At 42.5% G+C, this 17,769-nt stretch overlaps 1 long non-coding RNA gene across 3 annotated transcripts; it reads left to right on the forward strand.

The window, feature by feature from the left end:
- The first annotated feature begins 5,002 nt into the window (after positions 1-5,002).
- Positions 5,003-16,650, forward strand: LOC138741226 (uncharacterized). 3 transcript variants are annotated; one of them, XR_011343407.1, is made up of 3 exons: positions 5,084-5,188; positions 5,641-5,782; positions 16,635-16,650. It is a non-coding gene; the product is annotated as an uncharacterized lncRNA (long non-coding RNA). The 3 variants fall into 3 exon arrangements; XR_011343408.1 differs by lacking the exon at positions 16,635-16,650 and adding an exon at positions 10,618-10,632; XR_011343406.1 differs by lacking the exon at positions 16,635-16,650 and having other exon boundaries at positions 5,003-5,188; positions 5,641-5,779.
- Positions 16,651-17,769: the final 1,119 nt, after the last annotated feature.

Below are 17,769 nucleotides of genomic sequence, written 5' to 3' on the forward strand. Positions count from 1 at the left end.
TATTAATTGTGAATAAATTGTTGCCCCCCCAATATGTACAACTACGTCAAACTAATCATAAGTTCTTGTCATTAAGCTCAAGGACTGTCATAAATTTAAATTTGGAATATTAGTGTCAAAAGAGTAATGGGTTCTAAAATTAACATGTGGGGTTAAGAGGGTAAAGAAAGATTTTTTTATCTTGGGTTCTAGTCTTTCCTGGAACTCCTAGAGTGGTAGTTTTTCTGTAAACTCTCCCACTCACTCATTGCCACTCTGTGATTCACATCACCTGAAACTTACTTTGAAAGTGTTAGCCACGGCTCAGTTTGTGTTACTTAATCTCTGAATCAGAAAGCTTTGTGCTCAAGCCCTATTTGAGAATCAGTTCAAAGCTGACGTTCCACTGCAGTACTGGAGGTGTGTTTGCGGTCTCAAATGGATGCAAGTGATGTTGTGAAGAGAAAGTAGATTGTCTTAGTCAATACTTACAGCTGCCAATCTCACAAAATCAGGTCTTTGTTCCTGGCTCAATGCAAACTGACTGCTTGATTTTACTAAATCAGCCGTTCTCTACAGGAGCCCCAAGGCCACCCTGGGGACCACAGCACATTTAAGTAAAAACCATTTTTCTTTTCACCACACGTAACATAAATAGAGTAATTGTTCATGTTTTTTATGTAGTCAGTAGCAAAGAAGTCTGGAAGAAACCAAAACTTGACTGTTTCTCTGGTAAACTTTGAGCACAGGCCTTGGGGGTGCGGCATAGCTGAAAAAAATTGAGAATGGTTGTTGTATATAACATTGACTGAAATTTCATTTGGACATTAGTTCTTTGGAACACCTAAAGGTGAAGAAGATGCATTTATATAGTCGAATTACATTCAATAGTCTCTCGAGTACTTATTGTCATCTTTCAGTGCCAAATGCAAGTTCATAGCCTTGCTGTGCTCATTTGCTCACCATAGAGCAACAGAGATGTTTTGCTACAATTTCATACATATACGGTCCATGCAACCTTCAAACATTGTTAGCAAACAATGAGAAGCTGGAGGGCCCAGGCCTGAAGCATTGGTTATCCTTTCCTTCCGAGAGATGCTATGTAAACTGCTAAGTTTCTCCAACACGTTTATATGTTGTACTTGACCCCAGAATCTGCAGACTTTCATGTTTAATTCAGGCCCAACACTAAAAGCCTTAAGTATCAATGTGCCAAATAATAAATAGAACAGAAGCAGAAGGACATAGTTTGATGGAAAATTAATATAGGAGATATGAATTGTCTTCATGGATGAGTAATCCTAAACTGATGTTAAGAATTATCCAGTGTAATATATTCGGCACAGAAATTGGTGTGCAGTAATCTAATGATGGTTCGTAGACACAATAATATACAGCTGAACTATACCTTAGTCCATGGAGTGGTTTTAGTTGTGTTTATCGATCAGCAGTGGTGAAAATAGTCAGGTACAACAGAAAATTTAGCTACAGACCCCAATGTTCCAGATTTCAGATTTATTGTCAGAGTACATACATGACATCACATACAACCCTGAGGTTCTTTGTCCTACGGTGTGGCAGAATTACAAACAAAGAAATGTAAACAGATAACAAGTGTTAACAAATTGACTGTGCAATACAGAGAAAACAAAAAGAAAATCAATAAAGTGCACAAGTAAGAGCGTTAAATGAGTCTCTGATTGAGTTTGTCGTTGAGGAGTCTGATGGTGGAGCGGTAGCAACTGTTGAACCTAGTGGTGTGTGTCTTTTTTTCAAATATTTTATTTAAGGTGGTGCAAGTCTTGTGGCACCTAAACCTCTTTCTTGATGGCAGCAACGAGAACAGAGCGTGTGCTGGGTGGTGAGGGTCTTCGATGATTGCTGCTGCTCTCTGACAGCAGTGTTTCCTATAGATGTACTCAATAGTGGGGAGGGTTTTGCCTGTGATGTCCTGGGCTATGTCCACTACCTTTTGGAGGGCTTTATGCTCAGGGGTATTGATGTTTCCAATACTAGACCACGATGCAGCCAGTCAGCACACTTTCCACCACACCTCTGTAGAAATTTGCCAGGGTTTCTGATGTCATAACAAACCTCCGTAAACTCCTGAGGAAGTAGAGGCGCTGACGTGCTTTCTTCATGATGCCATTGGTGTGTTGGTCCAGGAAAGATCCGCCAAGATAGTGACTCCCAAGAACTTAAATTTGCTCACCCTCTCCACCTCTGTTGCTCCAGTTATCACTGGATTGTATACTTCTGGCTTTCCTTTCCTGAAGTCAACTATCAGCTCCTTAGCTTTGGTGACATTGAGTGTGTGGTTGTTGTTGGTTCACCATTCAGTCAAATTTTCAATCTCCATCCTGTACGCTGACTCATCCCCTTGCTTTATAGAACCCACTTCTGTGGTATCGTCGGCAAATTTGTAAATGGTGTTATTGCCACACAGTTGTAGGTGTAAATTGAGTAAATCAGTGCTGTTGAGTGTAAGCCCATCATCACACACTGAACAAGACAAATAAAAGAGAAAGGGGTAGACAAGAAATCTTCACATTTTTAGAGGGGTGCGTAGAAGTGCTGGAGACACTCAGCAGGTCATGGAGGATCCATGGAAAGTAAAAGGCAGTCCATGTTTCAGGACTGAGCCCTTCAAAAGGAGTGGTATAAATCAGGCAGACACTTGAACAGAAAGGTCCAAAATATGGACAGCCTTTTACTTCCTAAAGATGCTGCATAACCTGCTGAGTTTCTCCAGCAATTCTGTGCATCTATCAATGTGCTTCTTTATCTCTGTAATCTAGGGGAATGATTGAAATCTCCCTGCATATTGAGCAGTCATATTTATCCAGGACACAGAGTCAATGAAAGGGAATGAAGCCAGGCTCCACTTCCTCACTAACAGTCAATGACTGGATGTGCAGGAGGCATTGAAGCTGCAATGAGGACATTGTGGCAAAGTCATTTGCTCTAGTTCTGTAGAGCTCGTAGAAAGAACCAAAGACTTGTTGATCCAAACCAAGGCTTTTATTAGCAAAAGACAGGAGCTCTTCACATGTGACCGACCAGTCCGGAATGATCCGACTTGGCGAGGGACACAACCCTTTAAGGCCCAGACAGTAGGTGTGGCTAAGCTCTCAGCCAATCGCTGTAAGCACAGTCATTACACTCTAGATACTGTAACTATATACATTGGTGATAGGTTTGTACTATCACAAGTTCACAGCACGTTGGAAGGCTTGATGCCTTTTGAAATAAAGGAAACTTATTTAAGAGCCAATCTTGTCTTTGTGGCCACCCACCTGCCATTATTCATTCTATTGTTACTGACTGCTGCAGAGAACAGCGAGGGCATCAGCAGTCATAGTTCAGAGACTTCACCTTTCAAGAGCGTCCTGGCTGGCTGCATCACAGTGTGGTACGGTGGCTGTAGAGCATTGGATCAGAGGACCATAAGAATGGAGAAAAGGAACACTGGGTCTCCTTTCCTCTATCGACATGATCTACCAGGTTTGTTGTCAGAAGAGGGCTCACCTCATGCACAGCACCTTCCAGCTACTCCCATCAGAAAAGAGATTCAGAAGTATCAGAGCTAGAACCACCAGGCTGAAAAACAGTTTCTTCCCACATACGTTGAGACTGCTGAATGACTGATGAACTGCTCCTCTAATCCCTCCATATATGTACTGCATTCAAAATCACTTGTAAATAAATATATATCACAAACACACACTCTATATATATATACATATATATATATATATATATCATCATTCAGGTGCCTTGCCGTTTGGCTTGGGTGTACGTGTGATTCCATCCATCATGATCGCTGATCTTCCAAATTGTAGTTGTTGTCTCCCTTGTTCTCCTTCAGTGAAGGCTCCATCTTTGAGTTGAGACTGTAGTCGATGTTGAGTTCATGATAATACAAAGGAAAAATACTTAAGTGGTTTCCTGCTGCCTTCTTCAGTTGCAATCTCCATACTGGACGGGTAACCCTGGCCATTAATCAGCATATTCACCTGCCCAGCATTTTAATTTTACAATCATAAATTCCAATTTGTAGAATCTGTTTGTAAAAACCATCCACCATCTTCAATCCATGGCTTCCCATGACCCTGATTGGGAGTGTGGTGGTACACCACCGGCCTACTGCAAGGGGCAACCTCTGTACCTGCAGGAGTGTAAGGGGACAGGACAACACCTGGCCGGCTGTCAATTAGTCGGCCTGAATGGATCAAGCCCCACCCGGTCGGGTGTCAATCACCCTCCGGGATATAAGCCTGCCGAGGCCTCACTCAGAGTTGCTGCAGCCACAGCCAGCCTGGCTCTGTGGAAGTCTTTGTGGATTAAAGCCTGTTGTACAATCTTTATCTTTGTGTGTGTCTGATTCTGGTTAACAGTGCACCACAGGGAGGCTAAACAGTTACTACACCTTGCCCAAGGGTAACCTGTAGGCTATTGGATTGAAGAAGCATCTTACACCTCCTTTTGCTGAGCAATTGCATACACACACACCAAGGACCAAAGAATGCTGTTCATCCAGTTGTGCTTATACAATGAAATTATAAGAATAAACTTGAAGCTATCATGTAGTAGATGCTGTGAGGATCTGTGACAGGGCAGATGAAAAAATGAACAAATTTCATGCAATTCCTGTGAAACAGGAACATGACAGTGAGTAAATAAACCCCTTGACTTTGATGTGGATAAACAATAAATCGAGGGCTCGCCATTCTCAGTGTGAAACTTTTGACAGCCACAACCCTGGGAAGTGGAGGATACAGGCCCTTCATGCAGTGATGAGCAGAGGTCGAGGCCATTATCTTTCCACTGTCTCACATTTGTGGATGGATTGTTTACCAGTGGAGGTGTTGGGCCTGGGCCCAACGCCATTAAAGCCCCTTGACGACCACCTCCAAAATGCATCGGTGACTGCAGAGGACACGCGCTTGGAAGGAGGAGAGCGCATCAATATGGTCAAAGTGTGTGGATGCAGAGAGATGTACCTGTATCGGGCAGGTGGTTAGTGGCCAACCTTCATTCACAGACGTCACTCCCTATTCCCGCCCGCAATGCATGGCGTCACTTCCTATTCAATCAACTTGACTACACAACAGGACCGGAAGTGGAATTCAGTCAGTAAGATGGCGGCCGTCAAAGCGAATCGGTGCGTTCCGCCGCCGGGCCGGCATACCTTGCAGAGACCCCTCGGGTAGGGCGGCTGGTTCGTTGGTTGTGGCCCAGGCGTTGGAAGCTTGGGGGGTTTGTTTGGGACCCAGGAGGTGGGGGTTGTCTGGTTATTGGGAACTGGGCTGGGGGGTGGTGTATGTTGTCAGGGGGCTGGAAGTCGTGGGGGATTGTCTAGGGGCTGGGTGCTGAGGGGGTAGGGGGGGTTTGTCTAGGGGCTGGGTGACTGGGGGGGCATGAGGTCATTCTCTGTGGGCTTTTTCACACTATTGCTTGCTCCCCTCTTCCTATATTTGACTTGTAGCCTCTTTTTATCCTCTGCATTGCTTGCTGTTTCAGTAGCAAACTTGGAATCCATGACAACACTATAATGTGAGATCTTATCAAACCTTTGTACCATAATTCCAGATATGTTCCTGCATTCCTTGACCAGTTTAAGATTAATGAAACTATTACTGCATTTATTTTCGATTCCAGGTATCCTGTTTGATATTTTATTTGTGGCCCAGGTGCCTCAAAATTGAAGAGCTGGATGCCTGCATTGTGACAATCCCGTTGCTGCTTGCTAAGCAGTTGGAGAGGAGTTCTGCTGTAAATAAAACAGAAGTAACCAGCACGAGTTAGTAATCAAGTCATATTGTTATGTAAATTAATATTTAGAGAAATGTGGGATTCCATACTGTTGTCATTTATGCATTGCTCACAGGATGAGGAAGGTTCAGAGGCTACACGCTTGTAAATCTTGCATATGTGCAGAAGAATTAAGAGTAAGCCATTCAGTTCTTCATTTGTGGCTTTTTTAAGGTTTCCAAGTTTGTTAAGGGAGAACCTTGAGGGGAGCAGACATCAACGATTACAATGGAAGTTCTAGGCTGGAAGGTAAACCAGGTCCAGATTATGCCTTAGTTTTTGTGAGGAAACAGGTTGTCCTGGTCCATTAAAACTACTCAAGTTATTACGTCTTGCCCATTAACTCTGCAGATAAAGTGAGGGCTGGAGGGTCTCACCTCACCCTCCACCCCCCTGATAGCTTGTGCTAACACAGCTCATTCTGAGGATGAGAAAAAGGCATTGGGAGTATGGGGAACATTGCACAGTTGATATACTGCTTTCTGGACCAAAGCTGGGTTTGGAGTGCATTCTGAAGGGAATACAGCAATTGCACTTCATGTCTTTCTGAGAGTGGAATGAAAGCTGGAACAGATGCATAAGGATCTCGACACAAACTGTGCCTAGCTCACCCTGGTGGGGAACAGGTTGAAAGAATGACAGCCCTGGACATGTGCTTGTATTAACTATGAATGTTATTAATAAAGTCATAATTATCATGCAAATTATATGTTATTTTCTAAACGTTATTGAGAATAAGAACAAATACTCAACAGGAGACACGCACATCTGCATGCAAATCGGCTATGTGAGACAACAAGTTGCCTAGCTACAAACAGTCACATTACATAGGGTTAAAACAAACAAAGCAAGCAGGCTTGGCACTCAATTGACAGGTGCATGGGAAAGAGAACCTCTGTCCATCTGCATACCTGAAAATTAGTTCTCCCGCACTGTTCATGATCCCTAGTCTGGAGCAGCTTTGGTTCTGCATCAGAAAGAAGACAAAGGAGAAAGAGAGTGGGTGGATTACATGGTCAGGTTTTATACCCATCACCGGGCTGACCCGGGAAACAGTGTTAGAGCGGAACATGAAATGGAGGAGGATAAAGGTCACATGAGGACTCGATGTTATAGACAGAAATGAAAGGTTTGTATGTGATAGAAATATTTTCAGGTATATTTATTTCAATGTATTGTCAGAAAGGCATGATCTTAGGGTGTGGATTGGCACATGGATTACAACATTATTGCTATTAGTGAGGCTTGGTTGCAGGAGGGGCAGGACTGGCAGTTCATTGTTCCAGGATTCTGTTGCTTCAGTCTTGATAAAGAGGGAAGGATGAAAGGGGAGGAGTGGCATTGCTAGTCAGGGAAAATATCAGCTGTGCTTAAAACAGGTCAGCCCAGAGACCATATGGGTGGAGCTGAGGAACAGGAAAGGTGTGAACACACTGATAAGGTTGTATTATAGACTGCCTGATAGAGAATTGGAGGAGTAAATCTGTAGCGAGATAGTAGGCCAATGTAAGAAATAAAGTTGTGATTGTAGGAGATTTTAGCTTTCAACATATTGACTGGGACTCCCATACTGTAAAAGGGCTGGATGGCTTGGAGTTTGTCAAATATGTTCAGGAAAGTTTTCCCAATCAATATATAGAGGTACCAATGAGAGAGGATGCAGTATGTGGTCCCCTATTAGGGAACCAGGCAGGTGGTGACAGAAGTTTGTGTAGGCAAACATTTCCAGTAACCATAATGTCATTAATTTCAAGGTAATTATGGACAAGGACCAGTCAGGTCCTCGAGTTGAGATTCTAAATTGGCCAGTTTTGTGGAAATGAGAAAGGATCTAGGAAGAGGGGATAGTATTTTCTGGCAGGGATGTGTTTAGTAAGTGGAAGACCTTCAAAGGTGAAGTTTTGAGAGTGCAGAGATTTCAAGGGATATTGGCAATCTGATTAAGAAGAAGAGAGGTGTATAGCACGTATAGGCAACAAGGAGCAAATGAGGTACAGGAACAGTATAGAAAATGTAATAAAATACTTGAGGAAATCAGGAAGGCAAAAATAAAACATGAGGTTGCTTTGGGAGATAATGTGAAGGGAAACCCGAAGGGTTTCTACAAGTATGTTAAGAATAAAAGGATAATAAGGGACAAATTTGTCCCCTGGAAGATTAGAGTGATCGTCTATGTGTGGAGCCTCACGAGATGGGGGAGATCTTAAATTTTTTTTTACATCAGTATTTACTCAAGAAACTGGCATAGTGTATAAGGAAGGAAGGGAAACAAGCAGCAGTGGTGTGGAACATAGAGATTATAGAGGAAGGAGGTGTTTGCTGTTTTATAGTGAAGAAAGGTAGGTAGGTGTAAAGCTCCCTTGGACCTTGAGGGAGACAAGTGTAGAAGTTGCAGGGACCCTGGCAGAAATATTTAAAATGTCCTTAGCCACGGGTGAGATGCTGGAAGATTGGAGAGTAGCTCATATTGTTCTGTTGTTTAAAAAAGGCTCCAAAAGTAAACCAGGAAATTACAGGCTGATGTCAGTAGTAGGTAAATTATTGGAAGGTGTTCTGAGAGATCAGACATGCAAGTATTTGGACAGCCAAGGGCTGATTAGGGATAGTCAGCATGGCTTTGTGCATTGTAGGTCATGTTTAATGAATCATAGAGTTTTTTTTGAGGAGGTTGCCAAAAAAGTAAATGAAGGAAAGGCTGAGAAAGTTCAGACACTAGGTATTCATGGAGAGGTTGTAAACTGGATTTGAAATTGGCTGAATGGGAGAAGACAGAGAATGGTAGTGGATGATTGCTTCTCAGACTGGAGGTCTGTGATTAGTGGTGTGCTTCAGGGATTGCTGCTGGGACCATTATTGTTTGTTGTCTTATGTTCTTCTTCTTTGGCTTGGCTTCGCGGACGAAGATTTATGGAGGGGGTAAAAAGTCCACGTCAGCTGCAGGCTCGTTTGTGGCTGACAAGTCCGATGCAGGACAGGCAGACACGGTTGCAGCGGCTGCAGGGGAAAATTGGTTGGTTGGGGTTGGGTGTTGGGTTTTTCCTCCTTTGCCTTATGTCAGTGAGATGGGCTCTGCGGTCTTCTTCAAAGGAGGTTGCTGCCCGCCAAACTGTGAGGCGCCAAGATGCACGATTTGAGGCGTTATCAGCCCACTGGCGGTGGTCAATGTGGCAGGCACCAAGAGATTTCTTTAGGCAGTCCTTGTACCTTTTCTTTGGTGCACCTCTGTCACGGTGGCCAGTGGAGAGCTCGCCATATAACACGATCTTGGGAAGGCGATGGTCCTCCATTCTGGAGACGTGACCCATCCAGCGTAGCTGGATCTTCAGCAGCGTGGACTCGATGCTGTCGACCTCTGCCATCTCGAGTATCTTATGTTAATGATCTGGTTAATAATGTAAATTGAATCAGCAAGTTTGCTGATTACACTAACATTGGAGGTGTTGTGGACAGTGAGGAAGTCTTTCAAAGCTTGCAAAGGGATCTGGGCCATCTGGAAAAATGGGACAAAAAATGGCAGATGAAATTTAATTCAGAGAAGTGAGGTGTTGCATTTTGGAAAGACGAATCAAGGTAGTACATACACTGTAAATGGTAGAGCACCGAGGAGTGCAGAAGAACAAAGGGTTCTGGGAATATGGATACATAATTCCCTGAAAGTGGTGTCACAAGTAGACTGGGTTGTAAAGAAAGCTTTTGGTATCTTGACTTTCATAAATCAAAGTATTGAGAATAGGAGTTGGGATGTTATGGTGAGGCTATATAAGACATTGGTGATGCCAAAGTTGTGTGCCTAACTACAGGAAGGATATCAGTAAGACTGAAAGAGTGCAGAGAAGATTTACTCGGATGTTGCAGGGTCTTCAGGAGTTGAGTTGCAGGGAAAAATTAAACAGGTAAGGACTTTATTCCTTGGAGCATAGAAGAATGAGGGGAGATTTGATAGAGGTTTACAAAATTGAGGGGTATAGTAAATGCGAGTAGGCTCTTTCCACTTGTATTAGGATAGATAAATATGAGAGGACATGGCTTTAGGGTGAAAGGGGAAAGGTTTAGGGGAACTTCTTCACTCAGTGGAAGGAGTGTGGAACAAGCTGCCATTCTGATGTAAATGTGGGCTCACTCTTTTAAGTTTCAAGAATAAATTGTATAGATGGATGGTGGAGGTCAGTGGGACTAGCAGAGTGATGTTTCAGCACAGACTAGAAGGGCCGAAGGGCCTGTTTTCTGTGCTGTAATGTTCTATGGTTCTATTGGTTCATGTGACTCTAGGTGACCAATTTTAAGTAAGGTTGTATCTGCTGTGGACGGGTCTGACAGCGTTGGTGGGGGGCAGTGAAGCTTCTGCCTCTGTGTCTGTTCAGTGACCCTCCATGTTACAGATCAGCAGCAGGCAGAGCCTCAGGTCTGTTGTCCCAATCAGTTGGAAAGAGGTATGCACAAGGTGTAAAGCAGAGCATTCCTCCATTGACCTGTATCTGCTTCGGATGTGACAACAGTCCCCCCCACTCCCATTGTCCACTGAGGGAGGGTGTTCCAAATTTTCTCTTTGGTCCAACTCCTGTCTTCTCATGACCCCTTGCTCAAAGTTCTCTGATCAGGGGAAATTGTTTTTGCATACTACCTTAGCATATCAATAAGATGCAATCTGTACTTTAAGTTTAATACTTCGAAGCTAGGATTATTCTGGGAATGTGTTAACTTGACACCCTTGCCCTAGTTCCAGAGTGAACTGGGTGATGTGGGATCTTCACTGATTTAAAATAAATTGATAGGTTGGGCTGATGTGTGATTGTTGAAAATATTTAATTGCATTTTTCATTGCAGGTTGATGAGAGTGTTTATGACTCCAATCACTGGTTCAGGCCCTGAGGGGAGGAATTGTTTAACCTTCAACCTCTGGGCAAGAATCTCTGAGGAATGTGTGGCTTCCAGTGGTACATGTGGACTCGATGCACATGCAGCTGGGCCAATGAGATCTGATGCTTGCCTTCAGAGGATCCTCTGTGGAAAACCCCACTCGTTCCAAGTTCTAAATTATGGGAAGGATACTAGCATTGGCTGATTGGCAGGAAACAGAGTAAAGGGATCCTATTCTGGTTGTTCTGCAGGAGTCGGTGTTGGGGCTGCATCTTTTCACATTGTATATAAATTATTTGGTTTATGGAATAGATGGATTTGTGGCTAAATTTGCAGATTATACCATAATAGGTGGTGCTGAGGATACTGAAAGGCTGCAGAGAAACTTGGATAAATTAAGAGAATGGGGAAAGAGGTGGCAGATGTAATACAATATTGAAAAGTGTACGGCCATGCACTTTGGTAGAAGAAACAGATGGGCAGACTTTTATTTAGATGGGGAGAAAATTCAAAATTCGAAGGTGCTAAGAGACTTGCGTGTCCTGCAGGTTAACCTTCAGGTTGAGTTGGTCATGAAGAACATGAATGCAATAGTGGCATTCATTTATTGAGGAATAGCATATAAGAGCAGGGACCCTATAAAGCACTGGTGAGACTTCAATTGGAGTACTGTGTGCAGTTTTGGGCACCTTATTTGAGAAAAGACATGCTAGCTTTGGAGAGGGTTCAGAGAAGATCTGCTAGAATGATACCAGGAATGAAAGGGTTAGCATTTGAGAAACAATTGTCAACTCTTGGACTGTACCAATTGGAATGCAGAAGGATGAGGGGTGGGGGGGGGACCTCAAAGGCATTTCAAATGCTGAAAGGCCTGGACAAAGTAGATGTGGCAAATATGGTAGGGGATTTGAAGACAATAGGAGATAACTTCAGAATAAAAGGGCATCAATTTAAAACAGATGTGGGAAAAATGTCTTTAGTCAGGCTTGTGAGTTTCTGGAACTTGTGGCCACGATGTGGAAGTGAGGTCATTGGGGGTATTTAAGGCCGAGATTAATAGGTTTTTGATTAGTCAGGGAATCATGGATTATGTGGAGAAAACTGGGGAGTGGGGCTGAATGGGAAGATGGATCACCTCATGATTATAACGGCGGAGCTGACTCAATGGGCTAATGGGCCTTCTTCTGTTCCTATATCTTGTGTTGTCAATAAAATGTGTGTATAGACAAACGGGAAGTTGATTGTTCTTTTAAGTGTCAATTCAATTCTACATTAATGGTCATAAATAGACAACTCTCCTGTCATTCAGTCAGAAATGTGCTTGTGTTTTCTCATATCCTTCCAAAGGACAGCCTTATTGTTGGCTTCACTTTATTTGCAAGATCAATTTTGAAAAAGTGACCCAAGGTATGTGAAGATAAGGAAGAAGAGTGAATTTTCAGAGGTGAAACTAAAACCTATGTCAGTCATCAGCACTTACCTGTACCTTTCTATACCTCAGCAACAAAAAGTGAAAGATTGTGAGAGCATATCCACCAACTCCCTCTTGGGCAGTGAGTTCCAGATTGAGATAATTTTTAAAAATCCCTTCCTTGGATCCCCTTTTAAAAACTCTGACACTAAACATTCAACCTCCAGTTTAGCCAAATTTCCAGTCCTTCAATGCCTTTCAATTTAATATGAAGACAGACAAAATGCATTCTGCAGTTTGCTTAGGCAAACTCCACAGCAGGATGATGTGCCAGGCTAGGTGATGTGTCAGTCTGTGTGTGTCATCCACTCCTAGAAAAACAAAAGTGCAACTTGGATGCCTCGAGCATGGACTGGAAACTGTGCAGCTACAGGGTTAGCTGAGGTGCAGAAGTCAGCAGCTTCAGAAAAGGCCTTGGGATCCATGGATACTCTCTGTATCTCTGAAGGGACTCTTGCTTTTCTTGTCTTGTTAGCGGCACTGTATTAACGGCACCTCTTTGTGTATGTACACAGGGCGAATGAAGGAAAGATTTGACAGTAAATGAGCCTTGAATCAATATCGCAGGTGCATATCTGATAGTTCTTTTAAAATGCGCCAATAGAACAAATCAGGCAGCATCTATGGAGAGGTGGGAGGTTTTTTTAAATCACTTCTAGTTTTGAACCTGAGATATTAACCTCTTTCCCCCTCCCACCCCCCCATCGAACTTCTGAGCAACTCCAGCATTTTCTGTTCTTATTTCAGATTTACAGAAACTGCAGATTTTTCATTCTTTGTGAAGCCATTTTTGAGTTGTCTTCTGCATATTCTCCACTCTTAGCCTTAACCAGGTGCCACTCAAATATTGCTGTAAATCTCTCAATTGCTCTAAAAGCTTGAGAACTCATTGGAGCAGGCAGCACCAGTGGGTACAACTGGTCCATCATCTTCAGCAAATTAGTTGCTGCAGCAGCTTATTGTTTGCTCAAGATGCCCGCATCTGCCCTGCATTGCATGCCTTTTTTTCCCCACGTTTGTTCCTTGTTCTGCCAAATCCCAACCACCAGATGGCCTCTAATTCCTTCTCAAAACTTTGCCTATAACTGGGAGATACAGTGATTAAGCTGGTAAAAATCCATTCAGAGCTTCTTTTAATATTCAGACAATTGCTTTACTTACTTGATGTATTGAAATCTTGCATTATTAAACATAAAAACACCAGTTTACATTGGGATAAAGGTCTACCTGTTATTTAAATTGATGGGTCTAGATTGACTCAGGATCAAAATGACAGTAGATAAAATATTTATTTGGAACATTTCTGATTTTTAAACATGTCACAAATACAAAATATGTAACTTTAGCTGCTGATGTTTTAATCGTCATGATTGCAACACCTCATTTTTTTTTAGTTCCTTTGGATTCTTTCCCCCACTTAAATTAATGCAGTTTGTTGCTATGAGTAACGTGGAGATTATTCGGGCTAATTTCACAGTTACCCGGGCAACCTGCGTCACAATAGCGCAAGTGACAAATAGGCTGCAACAGACATTATTCAGAGAGGGAACTCGAGGGTGTATGGCTGGTGTTTGGATTGGATGAGGTGTAGGAGGTGATGTGACAGTGATTTACTTGTAACGAGCCTCCAAAAATTGGAGAGGACAATTCAAACATCAGATGCTATTTCCTCCTCACCAGCAGGTGTTAAAGACCATCATTTTGCTCTGCAAATCTCAGAGAAATTCAGTACATAACCGTTACATAACAGTTAGGTAACAGACTGTTGAATGCAATTAACTCATTACGTTGTTGAAAAATAGAGTTCATGCAACCACCGGGGGTGAAAAGTTTACAGCTCCTTGTCTTGTTCTGCTGAAGTCCAAGGTTTCCTTTCTGCAGAAAATTGCAAATGGTGGATCTCTAAAATAAAAAGGACTGGGGGTGGCTGTGCAGAAGGATGTGGAGAGGTTGGTGTGCAAACTGAAAATGTTTGGAACAGTAAGCCTTTTGCAGAAATGCTGACAGCAGGTTAGAACATGGAATTTACCACTAGGGCAATGGGGTGAACAGCGTCAATCAGTGAAGGATGAAAAAAAGTAAAATTGCAGATGCTGGAATTGGAGACAACAGAAATGGCAGAAGAACTCAACCTTGCAACACTACAACCGTGGAAATAAAATGGCTCCTCTTTCCCACCACAAACAATGAGAAGCTGAATTAATGTGAGACTAAGTACAAATTTGTGCATATGCTGTAAGGTTCAGTGTTCCAATATGACACAAATGAAAACATTCCTTATGTCTTGCACTAATTTCAACTTGGTTCCAATCATTCAGGAATGGGCGGCACCTTAGTGCAGCAGTTAGTGCAATGCTATTACAATGCCAGTGATCGACCCTGGGTTCAAATCCCACGCTGAGTTTGTACGTTTTCCCCGTATCTATGTGGGTTTTCACTGGGGGCTCTGATTTCTTCCCACCCTCCAAAACATACTGGTGTGTAAGTCATGGGCTCATGGGCCGAAATGGCCTGTTAATGTGTTGTATGTCTAAAATAATTTTTAAAAATCTGGGAGACAATTTAAAACCTCCCCAAAACAGGATAATGGGCTGAACAAATAATGGAACAAAGGAAAAGCAATTAGAACATATTGTTTACACAGAACATGTTAGATCTGAAGCAGAAACAGGCGATTCTGTACAGCCCAATTCAGCTCCACAGAATCAAGTTTGTCGATGACACCATGGTAGTTGCCCTCATCAGCAATGATCCTTATCCAAGGTGAACCCACACAAGGTGGCAGGACCAGTCAATGTATCTGGTTGGGTACTGAAGAATTGTGCCAACCATTGACCAAGGGTCTTCACAGACATCTTCAACACCTCACTGCAATAATCCATCATCCCTGCAGTGTTCAAGGCAGCTACCATCATCCTGGTACCAAAGAGGGCAACAATAACAGGCCTCAATGACTACTGCCCTATTCTTCAGGTGTCTGGTGATGGGATGCATCATAGCACACCTCTCAGAGAAACTGGACCCATTTCAATTTGCCTATAGAAGAAACTTACACAAACGATGCTAATGACTTGTTCATTCATTCCACCCTGACCCACCTGGAGAATGATGCTTCATACAACAATTCATTGTTTTCAGCTTGGCGTTTAATAACATCATTCCCCAGAGGCTGGTGGGGAAACTGTCCTTGCTGGGACTCAACACCTCTTTCTCAAACTGGATTCTGGACTTCAGTCCAGAACCATAGTCTGTCTGGTCGGTAGTAGAACGTCAAGCACCATCACGCAGAGCACTGGTGCACCTCAGGGCTGTGTGCTCAGCCTACTCCTGTTTATGCTACTGACCCATGACTGCACCATCAGATTCAGATCCAGTGTAATAAAGTTTGCAGATTACACAACATCAGTAACAAAGATGAGTGCATTACAGAGAAGAGATTGAAAATCTTGTGTTTGGTGCGAGAATAACAACAAAAGTCTCAATCTGGATAAGACAAAGGAGATGATTATGGACTTCACTACATATCAATAGTGGAGAGCAACAAATTCCACTTAGCTTGTGACCTTTTGTGGACAAACCACATCTCCTTACTAGTCAGGAAAAACAGGAGCTCTATTGAGAGTATCCTGGCTGTCTGCATCTGTTTTTTCTGCATCACAACGTGATAAGGTTGCTACAGAGAAATGGATTAAAGGTCAATCGACAGGACTATAAGAGTGAGAGAGACAGTCACTGGAGTCTCCCTCCCCTCCACCCCCATCGACATGATCTCTGGGATCGGTGTCTTTCTTTTAAAAATATTTTTATTGATATTTTTACAATAAAAAAATTGAACAATACAATTATGAAATGTGCTACAGGACTAGGAAAAAAAAGTTACAATAATGATCAAATGTACAAGTTCAGAAGCACAATAACACAATTATAATGATACAATAAAAGAAAATAACAAAGAAATAATTTCTAAACCCCTTCTCCTAAGCATGGTTGAGAATTAACATTCAAAATCCAAATGGCACAGTCTTAGAGAAGGACAGCACAATGCCAACATTCCAAATCAACACTGACTCTTAATGTTATCATAGTAGTCCATGAATGAGCCCCATATTTGAAATTTATCTAATTTTGTATCTAATTTTTCCCCAGATTTAAATAAGGCAAAATATGTGTAGGTGGAATACTATCTTTCCATTTAATTAAAATTGCACGACTGGCCATCAGAATCGTTGTCTGAAGAGAGTACGTAAAATGGTTGAAGACCCCTACCACCCCTCACACAGCATCTTTTCTCCTCAGGAAAGAGATACATGAGTATCAGAGCTAGCACTGCCAGGCTGAGAAACAGCTTATTCATACAGGAAGTGAGAATGCTGAATGGCCAAGGAAATACTCACAAGAACCATTTGAGACTCTCAAATTACAGAACTATTTATTTATGTGTATATATGAATACTTGTCCTGTACATGTATTGTTTGTCTGTATGTGTGTAATGTCTGGTTGTTTTACACCTAGGACCAGAGAACACTGTTTCAACAGGGTGTACCTGTGCAATCAGATGATAAACTTGACTGACTTGCCTTGAGGAGGTTGAAAGCCCTTCTGCAGTGGTGCAAGACCAACAACCTGAGTCTCAACATGGACAAGACAAAGGAGATGATTGTGGACTTCAGGAGGACAAAGGACTACTCCCTACTACATATCAATGGCTCCGTTGTAGAGAGAGTGGGGAACACAAAGTTCCTTGGCATTCATTTGAAGGATGACCTATCCTGGACCCTTAGCACGTCCTCATTAATCAGGAAGGCGCAGCAGCTCCTACACTTTCTAAGGAATTTGAGAAAGGCAAGGCTACCAGCCATCACCTTAACAACATTCTATATGAGCGTAATAGAGTGTGTGGTATGGTAGTTGCAAAGCTTCAGTTTGGAGGTCAGTGCAGAGGGTAATTAAAACTGCTGAGATCACTGAGATTTCCTTTCTCTCTATCAATGATATTTACAGGGAGTGTTGCTTAAGGAGGGCTCGGATAATCATTGAGAACCTTTTCCATTCAGCCTGAAGTATCTTTGAGGCACTATCTTCAAGGAAGAGGTACAGGAACATAAAAACCAAGACTGCCAGGCTGGGAAGCAGCTTCTTCCCACATGTGGTGAGACTGTTGAACAATCCTAGAAACCCATAAATTATTTTTATATATATTTGGATTATATATGTACTGCATATATGCCATTTGTATGTCGGGTGTGCACTATGGTCCAGAAATTCAGTTTTGTTGAGTTGTCATTGTCGGTCATGGTTATCTCTCGAGGTCAAAGATGATGGACTTCGTTCCATTGATCCAGAGATTGAAGATGCCTGTGCGTGTATTTGTTTAATGTGTACTTGATGTTGCACTCCAAGAAGCACACGATACTTCACAAATCAATCAACTAATTCCAATAGCATGGAAACTGTGACAATTGGAGATAATAGATTTGTGGCAGCCTTCAACTGCCTTCACAGCCGTTGAATTCGAAATAACTTTTTCCTCCTATTCCACTGTTGAGGTCTTGGTTGGATTGTTCTTTGTCAGTGACTTCACCCACAACCTTACTGCCATAGGTGAGTTGTACATGTATACAGATGACAAATGAACTTGAATTCTGGT

This window comes from Narcine bancroftii, chromosome 8 (assembly GCF_036971445.1).
Source record: "Narcine bancroftii isolate sNarBan1 chromosome 8, sNarBan1.hap1, whole genome shotgun sequence".
Lineage (NCBI taxonomy): Eukaryota > Metazoa > Chordata > Chondrichthyes > Torpediniformes > Narcinidae > Narcine > Narcine bancroftii.